The sequence below is a fragment of the Haliotis rufescens genome, unplaced genomic scaffold, assembly GCF_023055435.1.
Source record: "Haliotis rufescens isolate VD_foot unplaced genomic scaffold, xgHalRufe1.0.p SCAF_10, whole genome shotgun sequence".
Classification (NCBI taxonomy): domain Eukaryota; kingdom Metazoa; phylum Mollusca; class Gastropoda; order Lepetellida; family Haliotidae; genus Haliotis; species Haliotis rufescens.
In genome coordinates this window covers 12,047,909-12,066,543 of record NW_025963780.1, presented here as the reverse complement: position 1 = coordinate 12,066,543, position 18,635 = coordinate 12,047,909, and positions in this window count along the sequence as shown.

The window sequence follows — 18,635 nt, the reverse complement described above, 5'->3', positions numbered from 1 at the left end:
ACCATGTAAGAATGCATCCACACACCAAATATTTTTGTTCGGAAACTAAAACTTTTGAGAATAGCTCTCATGGCGTAAAAGTCATGCATGTGAAAAAGTTGGAATCGCTGATGTATTTATAGTTCGGCCTCAAGTCAAGAATTTTTATGCAATTGCGCCAATTTTTTTTATGTCGGTCGACCATGTAAGAATGCATCCACACACCAAATATTTTTGTTCGGAAACTAATACTTTTGAGAATAGCTCTCATGGCGTAAAAGTCATGCATGTGAAAAAGTTCGAATCGCTGATGTATTTATAGTTCGGCCTCAAGTCATGAATTTTTATGCAATTGCGCCAATTGTTTTTATGTCGGTCGACGATGTAAGAATGCATCCACACACCAAATATTTTTGTTCGGAAACTAATACTTTTGAGAATAGCTCTCATGGCGTAAAAGTCATGCATGTGAAAAAGTTCGAATCGCTGATGTATTTATAGTTCGGCCTCAAGTCATGAATTTTTATGCAATTGCGCCAATTTTTTTCATGAGGATCGACCATGTAAGAATGCATCCACACACCAAATATTTTTGTTCGGAAACTAAAACTTTTGAGAATAGCTCTCATGGCGTAAAAGTCATGCATGTGAAAAAGTTCGAATCGCTCATGCATTTATAGTTCGGCCTCAAGTCATGAATTTTTATGCAATTGCGCCAATTTTTTTTATGTCGGTCGACCATGTAAGAATGCATCCACACACCAAATATTTTTGTTCGGAAACTAATACTTTTGAGAATAGCTCTCATGGCGTAAAAGTCATGCATGTGAAAAAGTTCGAATCGCTGATGTATTTATAGTTCGGCCTCAAGTCATGAATTTTTATGCAATTGCGCCAATTTTTTTCATGTCGGTCGACCATGTAAGAATGCATCCACACACCAAATATTTTTGCTCGGAAACTAAAACTTTTGAGAATAGCTCTAATGGCGTAAAAGTCATGCATGTGAAAAAGTTCGAATCGCTGATGTATTTATAGTTCGGCCTCAAGTCATGAATTTTTATGCAATTGCGCCAATTTTCTTTATGTCGGTCGACCATGTAAGAATGCATCCACACACCAAATATTTTTGTTCGGAAACTAAAACTTTTGAGAATAGCTCTCATGGCGTAAAAGTCATGCATGTGAAAAAGTTGGAATCGCTGATGTATTTATAGTTCGGCCTCAAGTCAAGAATTTTTATGCAATTGCGCCAATATTTTTCATGTCGGTCGACCATGTAAGAATGCATCCGCACACCAAATATTTTTGTTCGGAAACTAAAACTTTTGAGAATAGCTCTCATGGCGTAAAAGTCATGCATGTGAAAAAGTTCGAATCGCTCATGCATTTATAGTTCGGCCTCAAGTCATGAATTTTTATGCAATTGCGCCATTTTTTTTTATGTCGGTCGACCATGTAAGAATGCATCCACACACCAAATATTTTTGTTCGGAAACTAATACTTTTGGGAATAGCTCTCATGGCGTAAAAGTCATGCATGTGAAAAAGTTCGAATCGCTGATGTACTTATAGTTCGGCCTCAAGTCATGAATTTTTATGCAATTGCGCCAATTTTTTTCATGAGGATCGACCATGTAAGAATGCATCCACACACCAAATATTTTTGTTCGGAAACTAATACTTTTGAGAATAGCTCTCATGGCGTAAAAGTCATGCATGTGAAAAAGTTCGAATCGCTGATGTATTTATAGTTCGGCCTCAAGTCAAGAATTTTTATGCAATTGCGCCAATTTTTTTCATGAGGATCGACCATGTAAGAATGCATCCATACACCAAACATTTTTGCTCTGAAACTAATACTTTTGAGAATAGCTCTCATGGCGTAAAAGTCATGCATGTGAAAAAGTTCGAATCGCTGATGTATTTATAGTTCGGCCTCAAGTCATGAATTTCTATGCAATTGCGCCAATTTTTTTATGTCGGTCGACCATGTAAGAATGCATCCACACACCAAATATTTTTGTTCGGAAACTAATACTTTTGAGAATATCTCTCATGGCGTAAAAGTCATGCATGTGAAAAAGTTCGAATTGCTGATGTATTTATAGTTCGGCCTCAAGTCAAGAATTTTTATGCAATTGCGCCAATATTTTTCATGTCGGTCGACCATGTAAGAATGCATCCACACACCAAATATTTTTGTTCGGAAACTAATACTTTTGGGAATAGCTCTCATGGCGTAAAAGTCATGCATGTGAAAAAGTTCGAATCGCTCATGCATTTATAGTTCGGCCTCAAGTCATGAATTTTTATGCAATTGCGCCAATTTTTTTTATGTCGGTCGACCATGTAAGAATGCATCCACACACCAAATATTTTTGTTCGAAAACTAAAACTTTTGGGAATAGCTCTCATGGCGTAAAAGTGATGCATGTGAAAAAGTTGGAATCGCTGATGTATTTATAGTTCGGCCTCAAGTCATGAATTTTTATGCAATTGCGCCAATTTTTTTCATGTCGGTCGACCATGTAAGAATGCATCCACACACCAAATATTTTTGCTTGGAAACTTAAACTTTTGAGAATAGCTCTAATGGCGTAAAAGTCATGCATGTGAAAAAGTTCGAATCGCTGATGTATTTATAGTTCGGCCTCAAGTCATGAATTTTTATGCAATTGCGCCAATTTTCTTTATGTCGGTCGACCATGTAAGAATGCATCCACACACCAAATATTTTTGTTCGGAAACTAAAACTTTTGAGAATAGCTCTCATGGCGTAAAAGTCATGCATGTGAAAAAGTTGGAATCGCTGATGTATTTATAGTTCGGCCTCAAGTCAAGAATTTTTATGCAATTGCGCCAATATTTTTCATGTCGGTCGACCATGTAAGAATGCATCCACACACCAAATATTTTTGTTCGGAAACTAAAACTTTTGAGAATAGCTCTCATGGCGTAAAAGTCATGCATGTGAAAAAGTTCGAATCGCTCATGCATTTATAGTTCGGCCTCAAGTCATGAATTTTTATGCAATTGCGCCATTTTTTTTTATGTCGGTCGACCATGTAAGAATGCATCCACACACCAAATATTTTTGTTCGGAAACTAATACTTTTGGGAATAGCTCTCATGGCGTAAAAGTCATGCATGTGAAAAAGTTCGAATCGCTGATGTATTTATAGTTCGGCCTCAAGTCATGAATTTCTATGCAATTGCGCCAATTTTTTTATGTCGGTCGACCATGTAAGAATGCATCCACACACCAAATATTTTTGTTCGGAAACTAATACTTTTGAGAATATCTCTCATGGCGTAAAAGTCATGCATGTGAAAAAGTTCGAATCGCTGATGTATTTATAGTTCGGCCTCAAGTCAAGAATTTTTATGCAATTGCGCCAATATTTTTCATGTCGGTCGACCATGTAAGAATGCATCCACACACCAAATATTTTTGTTCGGAAACTAATACTTTTGAGAATAGCTCTCATGGCGTAAAAGTCATGCATGTGAAAAAGTTCGAATCGCTCATGCATTTATAGTTCGGCCTCAAGTCATGAATTTTTATGCAATTGCGCCAATTTTTTTTATGTCGGTCGACCATGTAAGAATGCATCCACACACCAAATATTTTTGTTCGGAAACTAAAACTTTTGGGAATAGCTCTCATGGCGTAAAAGTGATGCATGTGAAAAAGTTGGAATCGCTGATGTATTTATAGTTCGGCCTCAAGTCATGAATTTTTATGCAATTGCGCCAATTTTTTTCATGTCGGTCGACCATGTAAGAATGCATCCACACACCAAATATTTTTGCTCGGAAACTAAAACTTTTGAGAATAGCTCTAATGGCGTAAAAGTCATGCATGTGAAAAAGTTCGAATCGCTGATGTATTTATAGTTCGGCCTCAAGTCATGAATTTCTATGCAATTGCGCCAATTTTTTTATGTCGGTCGACCATGTAAGAATGCATCCACACACCAAATATTTTTGTTCGGAAACTAATACTTTTGAGAATATCTCTCATGGCGTAAAAGTCATGCATGTGAAAAAGTTCGAATCGCTGATGTATTTATAGTTCGGCCTCAAGTCAAGAATTTTTATGCAATTGCGCCAATATTTTTCATGTCGGTCGACCATGTAAGAATGCATCCACACACCAAATATTTTTGTTCGGAAACTAATACTTTTGAGAATAGCTCTCATGGCGTAAAAGTCATGCATGTGAAAAAGTTCGAATCGCTCATGCATTTATAGTTCGGCCTCAAGTCATGAATTTTTATGCAATTGCGCCAATTTTTTTTATGTCGGTCGACCATGTAAGAATGCATCCACACACCAAATATTTTTGTTCGGAAACTAAAACTTTTGGGAATAGCTCTCATGGCGTAAAAGTGATGCATGTGAAAAAGTTGGAATCGCTGATGTATTTATAGTTCGGCCTCAAGTCATGAATTTTTATGCAATTGCGCCAATTTTTTTCATGTCGGTCGACCATGTAAGAATGCATCCACACACCAAATATTTTTGCTCGGAAACTAAAACTTTTGAGAATAGCTCTAATGGCGTAAAAGTCATGCATGTGAAAAAGTTCGAATCGCTGATGTATTTATAGTTCGGCCTCAAGTCATGAATTTTTATGCAATTGCGCCAATTTTCTTTATGTCGGTCGACCATGTAAGAATGCATCCACACACCAAATATTTTTGTTCGGAAACTAAAACTTTTGAGAATAGCTCTCATGGCGTAAAAGTCATGCATGTGAAAAAGTTGGAATCGCTGATGTATTTATAGTTCGGCCTCAAGTCAAGAATTTTTATGCAATTGCGCCAATTTTTTTTATGTCGGTCGACCATGTAAGAATGCATCCACACACCAAATATTTTTGTTCGGAAACTAATACTTTTGAGAATAGCTCTCATGGCGTAAAAGTCATGCATGTGAAAAAGTTCGAATCGCTGATGTATTTATAGTTCGGCCTCAAGTCATGAATTTTTATGCAATTGCGCCAATTGTTTTTATGTCGGTCGACGATGTAAGAATGCATCCACACACCAAATATTTTTGTTCGGAAACTAATACTTTTGAGAATAGCTCTCATGGCGTAAAAGTCATGCATGTGAAAAAGTTCGAATCGCTGATGTATTTATAGTTCGGCCTCAAGTCATGAATTTTTATGCAATTGCGCCAATTTTTTTCATGAGGATCGACCATGTAAGAATGCATCCACACACCAAATATTTTTGTTCGGAAACTAAAACTTTTGAGAATAGCTCTCATGGCGTAAAAGTCATGCATGTGAAAAAGTTCGAATCGCTCATGCATTTATAGTTCGGCCTCAAGTCATGAATTTTTATGCAATTGCGCCAATTTTTTTTATGTCGGTCGACCATGTAAGAATGCATCCACACACCAAATATTTTTGTTCGGAAACTAATACTTTTGAGAATAGCTCTCATGGCGTAAAAGTCATGCATGTGAAAAAGTTCGAATCGCTGATGTATTTATAGTTCGGCCTCAAGTCATGAATTTTTATGCAATTGCGCCAATTTTTTTCATGTCGGTCGACCATGTAAGAATGCATCCACACACCAAATATTTTTGCTCGGAAACTAAAACTTTTGAGAATAGCTCTAATGGCGTAAAAGTCATGCATGTGAAAAAGTTCGAATCGCTGATGTATTTATAGTTCGGCCTCAAGTCATGAATTTTTATGCAATTGCGCCAATTTTCTTTATGTCGGTCGACCATGTAAGAATGCATCCACACACCAAATATTTTTGTTCGGAAACTAAAACTTTTGAGAATAGCTCTCATGGCGTAAAAGTCATGCATGTGAAAAAGTTGGAATCGCTGATGTATTTATAGTTCGGCCTCAAGTCAAGAATTTTTATGCAATTGCGCCAATATTTTTCATGTCGGTCGACCATGTAAGAATGCATCCACACACCAAATATTTTTGTTCGGAAACTAAAACTTTTGAGAATAGCTCTCATGGCGTAAAAGTCATGCATGTGAAAAAGTTCGAATCGCTCATGCATTTATAGTTCGGCCTCAAGTCATGAATTTTTATGCAATTGCGCCATTTTTTTTTATGTCGGTCGACCATGTAAGAATGCATCCACACACCAAATATTTTTGTTCGGAAACTAATACTTTTGGGAATAGCTCTCATGGCGTAAAAGTCATGCATGTGAAAAAGTTCGAATCGCTGATGTACTTATAGTTCGGCCTCAAGTCATGAATTTTTATGCAATTGCGCCAATTTTTTTCATGAGGATCGACCATGTAAGAATGCATCCACACACCAAATATTTTTGTTCGGAAACTAATACTTTTGAGAATAGCTCTCATGGCGTAAAAGTCATGCATGTGAAAAAGTTCGAATCGCTGATGTATTTATAGTTCGGCCTCAAGTCAAGAATTTTTATGCAATTGCGCCAATTTTTTTCATGAGGATCGACCATGTAAGAATGCATCCATACACCAAACATTTTTGCTCTGAAACTAATACTTTTGAGAATAGCTCTCATGGCGTAAAAGTCATGCATGTGAAAAAGTTCGAATCGCTGATGTATTTATAGTTCGGCCTCAAGTCATGAATTTCTATGCAATTGCGCCAATTTTTTTATGTCGGTCGACCATGTAAGAATGCATCCACACACCAAATATTTTTGTTCGGAAACTAATACTTTTGAGAATATCTCTCATGGCGTAAAAGTCATGCATGTGAAAAAGTTCGAATTGCTGATGTATTTATAGTTCGGCCTCAAGTCAAGAATTTTTATGCAATTGCGCCAATATTTTTCATGTCGGTCGACCATGTAAGAATGCATCCACACACCAAATATTTTTGTTCGGAAACTAATACTTTTGGGAATAGCTCTCATGGCGTAAAAGTCATGCATGTGAAAAAGTTCGAATCGCTCATGCATTTATAGTTCGGCCTCAAGTCATGAATTTTTATGCAATTGCGCCAATTTTTTTTATGTCGGTCGACCATGTAAGAATGCATCCACACACCAAATATTTTTGTTCGAAAACTAAAACTTTTGGGAATAGCTCTCATGGCGTAAAAGTGATGCATGTGAAAAAGTTGGAATCGCTGATGTATTTATAGTTCGGCCTCAAGTCATGAATTTTTATGCAATTGCGCCAATTTTTTTCATGTCGGTCGACCATGTAAGAATGCATCCACACACCAAATATTTTTGCTTGGAAACTTAAACTTTTGAGAATAGCTCTAATGGCGTAAAAGTCATGCATGTGAAAAAGTTCGAATCGCTGATGTATTTATAGTTCGGCCTCAAGTCATGAATTTTTATGCAATTGCGCCAATTTTCTTTATGTCGGTCGACCATGTAAGAATGCATCCACACACCAAATATTTTTGTTCGGAAACTAAAACTTTTGAGAATAGCTCTCATGGCGTAAAAGTCATGCATGTGAAAAAGTTGGAATCGCTGATGTATTTATAGTTCGGCCTCAAGTCAAGAATTTTTATGCAATTGCGCCAATATTTTTCATGTCGGTCGACCATGTAAGAATGCATCCACACACCAAATATTTTTGTTCGGAAACTAATACTTTTGAGAATAGCTCTCATGGCGTAAAAGTCATGCATGTGAAAAAGTTCGAATCGCTGATGTATTTATAGTTCGGCCTCAAGTCATGAATTTCTATGCAATTGCGCCAATTTTTTTTATGTCGGTCGACCATGTAAGAATGCATCCACACACCAAATATTTTTGTTCTGAAACTAATACTTTTGAGAATAGCTCTCATGGCGTAAAAGTCATGCATGTGAAAAAGTTCGAATCGCTGATGTATTTATAGTTCGGCCTCAAGTCATGAATTTTTATGCAATTGCGCCAATTTTTTTTATGAGGATCGACCATGTAAGAATGCATCCACACACCAAATAATTTTGTTCGGAAACTAAAACTTTTGAGAATAGCTCTCATGGCGTAAAAGTCATGCATGTGAAAAAGTTCGAATCGCTCATGCATTTATAGTTCGGCCTCAAGTCATGAATTTTTATGCAATTGCGCCAATTTTTTTTATGTCGGTCGACCATGTAAGAATGCATCCACACACCAAATATTTTTGTTCGGAAACTAATACTTTTGAGAATAGCTCTCATGGCGTAAAAGTCATGCATGTGAAAAAGTTCGAATCGCTGATGTATTTATAGTTCGGCCTCAAGTCATGAATTTTTATGCAATTGCGCCAATTTTTTTCATGAGGATCGACCATGTAAGAATGCATCCACACACCAAATATTTTTGTTCGGAAACTAATACTTTTGAGAATAGCTCTCATGGCGTAAAAGTCATGCATGTGAAAAAGTTGGAATCGCTGATGTATTTATAGTTCGGCCTCAAGTCATGAATTTTTATGCAATTGCGCCAATTTTTTTCATGAGGATCGACCATGTAAGAATGCATCCATACACCAAACATTTTTGTTCGGAAACTAATGCTCTTGAGAATAGCTCTCATGGCGTAAAAGTCATGCATGTGAAAAAGTTGGAATCGCTGATGTATTTATAGTTCGGCCTCAAGTCAAGAATTTTTATGCAATTGCGCCAATATTTTTCATGTCGGTCGACCATGTAAGAATGCATCCACACACCAAATATTTTTGTTCGGAAACTAATACTTTTGAGAATAGCTCTCATGGCGTAAAAGTCATGCATGTGAAAAAGTTCGAATCGCTGATGTATTTATAGTTCGGCCTCAAGTCATGAATTTTTATGCAATTGCGCCAATTGTTTTTATATCGGTCGACGATGTAAGAATGCATCCACACACCAAATATTTTTGTTCGGAAACTAATACTTTTGAGAATAGCTCTCATGGCGTAAAAGTGATGCATGTGAAAAAGTTCGAATCGCTGATGTATTTATAGTTCGGCCTCAAGTCATGAATTTTTATGCAATTGCGCCAATTTTTTTCATGAGGATCGACCATGTAAGAATGCATCCACACACCAAATATTTTTGTTCGGAAACTAATACTTTTGAGAATAGCTCTCATGGCGTAAAAGTCATGCATGTGAAAAAGTTCGAATCGCTGATGTACTTATAGTTCGGCCTCAAGTCATGAATTTTTATGCAATTGCGCCAATTTTTTTCATGAGGATCGACCATGTAAGAATGCATCCATACACCAAACATTTTTGTTCGGAAACTAATGCTCTTGAGAATAGCTCTCATGGCGTAAAAGTCATGCATGTGAAAAAGTTGGAATCGCTGATGTATTTATAGTTCGGCCTCAAGTCAAGAATTTTTATGCAATTGCGCCAATATTTTTCATGTCGGTCGACCATGTAAGAATGCATCCACACACCAAATATTTTTGTTCGGAAACTAATACTTTTGAGAATAGCTCTCATGGCGTAAAAGTCATGCATGTGAAAAAGTTCGAATCGCTGATGTATTTATAGTTCGGCCTCAAGTCATGAATTTTTATGCAATTGCGCCAATTGTTTTTATGTCGGTCGACGATGTAAGAATGCATCCACGCACCAAATATTTTTGTTCGGAAACTAATACTTTTGAGAATAGCTCTCATGGCGTAAAAGTGATGCATGTGAAAAAGTTCGAATCGCTGATGTATTTATAGTTCGGCCTCAAGTCATGAATTTTTATGCAATTGCGCCAATTTTTTTCATGTCGGTCGACCATGTAAGAATGCATCCACACACCAAATATTTTTGCTCGGAAACTAAAACTTTTGAGAATAGCTCTCATGGCGTAAAAGTCATGCATGTGAAAAAGTTCGAATCGCTGATGTATTTATAGTTCGGCCTCAAGTCATGAATTTTTATGCAATTGCGCCAATTTTCTTTATGTCGGTCGACCATGTAAGAATGCATCCACACACCAAATATTTTTGTTCGGAAACTAAAACTTTTGGGAATAGCTCTCATGGCGTAAAAGTCATGCATGTGAAAAAGTTCGAATCGCTGATGTATTTATAGTTCGGCCTCAAGTCAAGAATTTTTATGCAATTGCGCCAATATTTTTCATGTCGGTCGACCATGTAAGAATGCATCCACACACCAAATATTTTTGTTCGGAAACTAATACTTTTGGGAATAGCTCTCATGGCGTAAAAGTCATGCATGGGAAAAAGTTCGAATCGCTCATGCATTTATAGTTCGGCCTCAAGTCATGAATTTTTATGCAATTGCGCCAATTTTTTTTATGTCGGTCGACCATGTAAGAATGCATCCACACACCAAATATTTTTGTTCGGAAACTAAAACTTTTGGGAATAGCTCTCATGGCGTAAAAGTGATGCATGTGAAAAAGTTGGAATCGCTGATGTATTTATAGTTCGGCCTCAAGTCATGAATTTTTATGCAATTGCGCCAATTTTTTTCATGAGGATCGACCATGTAAGAATGCATCCATACACCAAACATTTTTGTTCGGAAACTAATGCTTTTGAGAATAGCTCTCATGGCGTAAAAGTCATGCATGTGAAAAAGTTCGAATCGCTGATGTATTTATAGTTCGGCCTCAAGTCATGAATTTTTATGCAATTGCGCCAATTTTTTTTATGAGGATCGACCATGTAAGAATGCATCCACACACCAAATATTTTTGTTCGGAAACTAATACTTTTGAGAATAGCTCTCATGGCGTAAAAGTCATGCATGTGAAAAAGTTCGAATCGCTCATGCATTTATAGTTCGGCCTCAAGTCATGAATTTTTATGCAATTGCGCCATTTTTTTTTATGTCGGTTGACCATGTAAGAATGCATCCACACACCAAATATTTTTGTTCGGAAACTAATACTTTTGGGAATAGCTCTCATGGCGTAAAAGTCATGCATGTGAAAAAGTTCGAATCGCTGATGTATTTATAGTTCGGCCTCAAGTCATGAATTTTTATGCAATTGCGCCAATTTTTTTCATGAGGATCGACCATGTAAGAATGCATCCACACACCAAATATTTTTGTTCGGAAACTAATACTTTTGGGAATAGCTCTCATGGCGTAAAAGTGATGCATGTGAAAAAGTTCGAATCGCTGATGTATTTATAGTTCGGCCTCAAGTCATGAATTTTTATGCAATTGCGCCAATTTTTTTCATGTCGGTCGACCATGTAAGAATGCATCCACACACCAAATATTTTTGCTCGGAAACTAAAACTTTTGAGAATAGCTCTCATGGCGTAAAAGTCATGCATGTGAAAAAGTTCGAATCGCTGATGTATTTATAGTTCGGCCTCAAGTCATGAATTTTTATGCAATTGCGCCAATTTTTTTCATGTCGGTCGACCATGTAAGAATGCATCCACACACCAAATATTTTTGTTCGGAAACTAAAACTTTTGAGAATAGCTCTCATGGCGTAAAAGTCATGCATGTGAAAAAGTTGGAATCGCTGATGTATTTATAGTTCGGCCTCAAGTCAAGAATTTTTATGCAATTGCGCCAATATTTTTCATGTCGGTCGACCATGTAAGAATGCATCCACACACCAAATATTTTTGTTCGGAAACTAATACTTTTGAGAATAGCTCTCATGGCGTAAAAGTCATGCATGTGAAAAAGTTCGAATCGCTGATGTATTTATAGTTCGGCCTCAAGTCATGAATTTTTATGCAATTGCGCCAATTTTTTTCATGAGGATCGACCATGTAAGAATGCATCCACACACCAAATATTTTTGTTCGGAAACTAATACTTTTGAGAATGGCTCTCATGGCGTAAAAGTCATGCATGTGAAAAAGTTCGAATCGCTGATGTATTTATAGTTCGGCCTCAAGTCATGAATTTTTATGCAATTGCGCCAATTTTTTTCATGAGGATCGACCATGTAAGAATGCATCCATACACCAAACATTTTTGTTCGGAAACTAATACTTTTGAGAATAGCTCTCATGGCGTAAAAGTCATGCATGTGAAAAAGTTCGAATCGCTGATGTATTTATAGTTCGGCCTCAAGTCATGAATTTTTATGCAATTGCGCCAATTTTTTTATGTCGGTCGACCATGTAAGAATGCATCCACACACCAAATATTTTTGTTCGGAAACTAAAACTTTTGAGAATATCTCTCATGGCGTAAAAGTCATGCATGTGAAAAAGTTCGAATCGCTGATGTATTTATAGTTCGGCCTCAAGTCAAGAATTGTTATGCAATTGCGCCAATATTTTTCATGTCGGTCGACCATGTAAGAATGCATCCACACACCAAATATTTTTGTTCGGAAACTAATACTTTTGAGAATAGCTCTCATGGCGTAAAAGTCATGCATGTGAAAAAGTTCGAATCGCTCATGCATTTATAGTTCGGCCTCAAGTCATGAATTTTTATGCAATTGCGCCAATTTTTTTTAATGTCGGTCGACCATGTAAGAATGCATCCACACACCAAATATTTTTGTTCGGAAACTAAAACTTTTGGGAATAGCTCTCATGGCGTAAAAGTGATGCATGTGAAAAAGTTGGAATCGCTGATGTATTTATAGTTCGGCCTCAAGTCATGAATTTTTATGCAATTGCGCCAATTTTTTTCATGTCGGTCGACCATGTAAGAATGCATCCACACACCAAATATTTTTGCTCGGAAACTAAAACTTTTGAGAATAGCTCTCATGGCGTAAAAGTCATGCATGTGAAAAAGTTCGAATCGCTGATGTATTTATAGTTCGGCCTCAAGTCATGAATTTTTATGCAATTGCGCCAATTGTTTTTATGTCGGTCGACGATGTAAGAATGCATCCACACACCAAATATTTTTGTTCGGAAACTAATACTTTTGAGAATAGCTCTCATGGCGTAAAAGTCATGCATGTGAAAAAGTTCGAATCGCTGATGTATTTATAGTTCGGCCTCAAGTCATGAATTTTTATGCAATTGCGCCAATTGTTTTTATGTCGGTCGACGATGTAAGAATGCATCCACACACCAAATATTTTTGTTCGGAAACTAATACTTTTGAGAATAGCTCTCATGGCGTAAAAGTGATGCATGTGAAAAAGTTCGAATCGCTGATGTATTTATAGTTCGGCCTCAAGTCATGAATTTTTATGCAATTGCGCCAATTGTTTTTATGTCGGTCGACGATGTAAGAATGCATCCACACACCAAATATTTTTGTTCGGAAACTAATACTTTTGAGAATAGCTCTCATGGCGTAAAAGTCATGCATGTGAAAAAGTTCGAATCGCTGATGTATTTATAGTTCGGCCTCAAGTCATGAATTTTTATGCAATTGCGCCAATTTTTTTTATGTCGGTCGACCATGTAAGAATGCATCCACACACCAAATATTTTTGTTCGGAAAGTAAAGCTTTTGGGAATAGCTCTCATGGCGTAAAAGTCATGCATGTGAAAAGTTCGAATCGCTGATGTATTTATAGTTCGGCCTCAAGTCATGAATTTTTATGCAATTGCGCCAATTTTTTTCATGAGGATCGACCATGTAAGAATGCATCCACACACCAAATATTTTTGTTCGGAAACTAATACTTTTGAGAATAGCTCTCATGGCGTAAAAGTGATGCATGTGAAAAAGTTCGAATCGCTGATGTATTTATAGTTCGGCCTCAAGTCATGAATTTTTATGCAATTGCGCCAATTTTTTTCATGAGGATCGACCATGTAAGAATGCATCCACACACCAAATATTTTTGTTCGGAAACTAAAACTTTTGAGAATAGCTCTCATGGCGTAAAAGTCATGCATGTGAAAAAGTTCGAATCGCTCATGCATTTATAGTTCGGCCTCAAGTCATGAATTTTTATGCAATTGCGCCAATTTTTTTTATGTCGGTCGACCATGTAAGAATGCATCCACACACCAAATATTTTTGTTCGGAAACTAATACTTTTGGGAATAGCTCTCATGGCGTAAAAGTGATGCATGTGAAAAAGTTCGAATCGCTGATGTATTTATAGTTCGGCCTCAAGTCATGAATTTTTATGCAATTGCGCCAATTTTTTTCATGAGGATCGACCATGTAAGAATGCATCCATACACCAAATATTTTTGTTCGGAAACTAATACTTTTGAGAATAGCTCTCATGGCGTAAAAGTCATGCATGTGAAAAAGTTCGAATCGCTGATGTATTTATAGTTCGGCCTCAAGTCATGAATTTTTATGCAATTGCGCCAATTTTTTTCATGAGGATCGACCATGTAAGAATGCATCCATACACCAAACATTTTTGTTCGGAAACTAATGCTTTTGAGAATAGCTCTCATGGCGTAAAAGTCATGCATGTGAAAAAGTTGGAATCGCTGATGTATTTATAGTTCGGCCTCAAGTCAAGAATTTTTATGCAATTGCGCCAATATTTTTCATGTCGGTCGACCATGTAAGAATGCATCCACACACCAAATATTTTTGTTCGGAAACTAATACTTTTGAGAATAGCTCTCATGGCGTAAAAGTCATGCATGTGAAAAAGTTCGAATCGCTGATGTATTTATAGTTCGGCCTCAAGTCATGAATTTTTATGCAATTGCGCCAATTGTTTTTATGTCGGTCGACGATGTAAGAATGCATCCACACACCAAATATTTTTGTTCGGAAACTAATACTTTTGAGAATAGCTCTCATGGCGTAAAAGTGATGCATGTGAAAAAGTTCGAATCGCTGATGTATTTATAGTTCGGCCTCAAGTCATGAATTTTTATGCAATTGCGCCAATTTTTTTCATGTCGGTCGACCATGTAAGAATGCATCCACACACCAAATATTTTTGCTCGGAAACTAAAACTTTTGAGAATAGCTCTCATGGCGTAAAAGTCATGCATGTGAAAAAGTTCGAATCGCTGATGTATTTATAGTTCGGCCTCAAGTCATGAATTTTTATGCAATTGCGCCAATTTTTTTATGTCGGTCGACCATGTAAGAATGCATCCACACACCAAATATTTTTGTTCGGAAACTAAAACTTTTGAGAATAGCTCTCATGGCGTAAAAGTCATGCATGTGAAAAAGTTCGAATCGCTGATGTATTTATAGTTCGGCCTCAAGTCAAGAATTTTTATGCAATTGCGCCAATTTTTTTCATGAGGATCGACCATGTAAGAATGCATCCATACACCAAACATTTTTGTTCGGAAACTAATGCTTTTGAGAATAGCTCTCATGGCGTAAAAGTCATGCATGTGAAAAAGTTCGAATCGCTGATGTATTTATAGTTCGGCCTCAAGTCATGAATTTTTATGCAATTGCGCCATTTTTTTTTATGTCGGTCGACCATGTAAGAATGCATCCACACACCAAATATTTTTGTTCGGAAACTAAAACTTTTGAGAATAGCTCTCATGGCGTAAAAGTCATGCATGTGAAAAAGTTCGAATCGCTCATGCATTTATAGTTCGGCCTCAAGTCATGAATTTTTATGCAATTGCGCCATTTTTTTTTATGTCGGTCGACCATGTAAGAATGCATCCACACACCAAATATTTTTGTTCGGAAACTAATACTTTTGGGAATAGCTCTCATGGCGTAAAAGTCATACATGTGAAAACGTTCGAATCGCTGATGTATTTATAGTTCGGCCTCAAGTCATGAATTTTTATGCAATTGCGCCAATTGTTTTCATGAGGATCGACCATGTAAGAATGCATCCACACACCAAATATTTTTGTTCGGAAACTAATACTTTTGAGAATAGCTCTCATGGCGTAAAAGTGATGCATGTGAAAAAGTTCGAATCGCTGATGTATTTATAGTTCGGCCTCAAGTCATGAATTTTTATGCAATTGCGCCAATTTTTTTCATGAGGATCGACCATGTAAGAATGCATCCATACACCAAACATTTTTGTTCGGAAAATAATGCTTTTGAGAATAGCTCTCATGGCGTAAAAGTCATGCATGTGAAAAAGTTCGAATCGCTCATGTATTTATAGTTCGGCCTCAAGTCATGAATTTTTATGCAATTGCGCCAATTTTTTTATGTCGGTCGACCATGTAAGAATGCATCCACACACCAAATATTTTTGTTCGGAAACTAAAACTTTTGAGAATAGCTCTCATGGCGTAAAAGTCATGCATGTGAAAAAGTTCGAATCGCTGATGTATTTATAGTTCGGCCTCAAGTCAAGAATTTTTATGCAATTGCGCCAATTTTTTTCATGAGGATCGACCATGTAAGAATGCATCCATACACCAAACATTTTTGTTCGGAAACTAATGCTTTTGAGAATAGCTCTCATGGCGTAAAAGTCATGCATGTGAAAAAGTTCGAATCGCTGATGTATTTATAGTTCGGCCTCAAGTCATGAATTTTTATGCAATTGCGCCATTTTTTTTTATGTCGGTCGACCATGTAAGAATGCATCCACACACCAAATATTTTTGTTCGGAAACTAAAACTTTTGAGAATAGCTCTCATGGCGTAAAAGTCATGCATGTGAAAAAGTTCGAATCGCTCATGCATTTATAGTTCGGCCTCAAGTCATGAATTTTTATGCAATTGCGCCATTTTTTTTTATGTCGGTCGACCATGTAAGAATGCATCCACACACCAAATATTTTTGTTCGGAAACTAATACTTTTGGGAATAGCTCTCATGGCGTAAAAGTCATGCATGTGAAAACGTTCGAATCGCTGATGTATTTATAGTTCGGCCTCAAGTCATGAATTTTTATGCAATTGCGCCAATTGTTTTCATGAGGATCGACCATGTAAGAATGCATCCACACACCAAATATTTTTGTTCGGAAACTAATACTTTTGAGAATAGCTCTCATGGCGTAAAAGTCATGCATGTGAAAAAGTTCGAATCGCTGATGTATTTATAGTTCGGCCTCAAGTCATGAATTTTTATGCAATTGCGCCAATTTTTTTCATGAGGATCGACCATGTAAGAATGCATCCATACACCAAACATTTTTGTTCGGAAAATAATGCTTTTGAGAATAGCTCTCATGGCGTAAAAGTCATGCATGTGAAAAAGTTCGAATCGCTCATGTATTTATAGTTCGGCCTCAAGTCATGAATTTTTATGCAATTGCGCCAATTTTTTTATGTCGGTCGACCATGTAAGAATGCATCCACACACCAAATATTTTTGTTCGGAAACTAATACTTTTGAGAATACCTCTCATGGCGTAAAAGTCATGCATGTGAAAAAGTTCGAATCGCTGATGTATTTATAGTTCGGCCTCAAGTCAAGAATTTTTATGCAATTGCGCCAATATTTTTTATGTCGGTCGACCATGTAAGAATGCATCCACACACCAAATATTTTTGTTCGGAAACTAATACTTTTGAGAATAGCTCTCATGGCGTAAAAGTCATGCATGTGAAAAAGTTCGAATCGCTCATGCATTTATAGTTCGGCCTCAAGTCATGAATTTTTATGCAATTGCGCCAATTGTTTTTATGTCGGTCGACCATGTAAGAATGCATCCACACACCAAATATTTTTGTTCGGAAACTAAAACTTTTGGGAATAGCTCTCATGGCGTAAAAGTGATGCATGTGAAAAAGTTGGAATCGCTGATGTATTTATAGTTCGGCCTCAAGTCATGAATTTTTATGCAATTGCGCCAATTTTTTTCATGTCGGTCGACCATGTAAGAATGCATCCACACACCAAATATTTTTGCTCGGAAACTAAAACTTTTGAGAATAGCTCTCATGGCGTAAAAGTGATGCATGTGAAAAAGTTCGAATCGCTGATGTATTTATAGTTCGGCCTCAAGTCATGAATTTTTATGCAATTGCGCCAATTTTCTTTATGTCGGTCGACCATGTAAGAATGCATCCACACACCAAATATTTTTGTTCGGAAACTAAAACTTTTGAGAATAGCTCTCATGGCGTAAAAGTCATGCATGTGAAAAAGTTGGAATCGCTGATGTATTTATAGTTCGGCCTCAAGTCAAGAATTTTTATGCAATTGCGCCAATATTTTTCATGTCGGTCGACCATGTAAGAATGCATCCACACACCAAATATTTTTGTTCGGAAACTAATACTTTTGAGAATAGCTCTCATGGCGTAAAAGTCATGCATGTGAAAAAGTTCGAATCGCTCATGTATTTATAGTTCGGCCTCAAGTCATGAATTTTTATGCAATTGCGCCAATTGTTTTTATGTCGGTCGACGATGTAAGAATGCATCCACACACCAAATATTTTTGTTCGGAAACTAATACTTTTGAGAATAGCTCTCATGGCGTAAAAGTCATGCATGTGAAAAAGTTCGAATCGCTGATGTATTTATAGTTCGGCCTCAAGTCATGAATTTTTATGCAATTGCGCCAATTTTTTTTATGTCGGTCGACCATGTAAGAATGCATCCACACACCAAATATTTTTGTTCGGAAACTAAAGCTTTTGGGAATAGCTCTCATGGCGTAAAAGTCATGCATGTGAAAAGTTCGAATCGCTGATGTATTTATAGTTCGGCCTCAAGTCATGAATTTTTATGCAATTGCGCCAATTTTTTTCATGAGGATCGACCATGTAAGAATGCATCCACACACCAAATATTTTTGTTCGGAAACTAATACTTTTGAGAATAGCTCTCATGGCGTAAAAGTCATGCATGTGAAAAAGTTCGAATCGCTCATGTATTTATAGTTCGGCCTCAAGTCATGAATTTTTATGCAATTGCGCCAATTTTTTTCATGAGGATCGACCATGTAAGAATGCATCCACACACCAA